The sequence below is a fragment of the Hordeum vulgare genome, chromosome 1H (assembly GCF_904849725.1).
Source record: "Hordeum vulgare subsp. vulgare chromosome 1H, MorexV3_pseudomolecules_assembly, whole genome shotgun sequence".
Classification (NCBI taxonomy): domain Eukaryota; kingdom Viridiplantae; phylum Streptophyta; class Magnoliopsida; order Poales; family Poaceae; genus Hordeum; species Hordeum vulgare.
Window position 1 is genome coordinate 199,498,083 of NC_058518.1, and position 1,027 is coordinate 199,499,109.

Genomic DNA, 1,027 nt, shown 5'->3' on the forward strand with positions numbered 1-1,027 from the left:
TCGGTCCTGTGTTTCTACACAATATGTTCCCCTTCGAGAGGTTCAAGGGAGTCTTAAAGAAATATGTTCGTAACCGTGCTAGGCCAGAAGGAAGCATCTCCAAGGGCTATGGAACAGAGGAGGTCATTGAGTTTTGTGTGGACTTTCTTCCTGACCTTAAGCCGATCGGTGTTCCTGAATCTCGGTATGAGGGTAGGCTGACAGGAAAAGGCACACTAGGAAGGAAAGCAAAAGTATGTATGGACGGGCATTCTTTCTCTCAAGCACACTACACAGTTCTACACAATTCCACCATGGTGGCTCCGTATATCGTGAGACACAAGAATATTCTACGCTCCGAAAACCCGGGGAAGGCTGACTCTTGGATTAAAAGGGAACACGAGAAGACTTTCGGCAGTTGGTTGCAGACACATCTCATGAATGACGACACCATTGGAGATCAGTTGTACTGTTTGGCCAGGCCACCATATTTGACTATATGTACTTTCCAAGGGTATGAGATAAATGGGAATACATTTTACATGGTTGCCCAAGATAAAAAGAGCACCAACCAAAATAGAGGAGATATGGGAACTTGACTATGGACCTACTTTTAAGATCCCTTTGTTTCGGTGCAAATGGGTGAAGCTGACAGGAGGCGGGGTAGTTGTAGACCAAAAGTACGGCATGACAACAGTGGATCTCAACAATCTTGCGTACATGGACGAACCATTTGTCCTAGCCAATGATGTCGCTCAGGTTTTCTATGTGAAGGACATGTCTACAAAAACGAGAAAAAGAAAGCAGCAAAAGAAGATATCGTCCGATGAGCCAAAACGCCACATAGTTCTTTCAGGGAAAAGAAACATCGTGGGAGTAGATGACAAGACAGACATGTCAGTAGATTATAATAAGTTTCATGAAATTCCGCCCTTCAAAGTGAAAACTGACCCAAGCATCCTACTGAATGATGAAGATTCTCCATGGCTACTACCCAGAAGAAAACAGAAATAATAGATAGGAATATTGGTGCAATAATGTAATAATG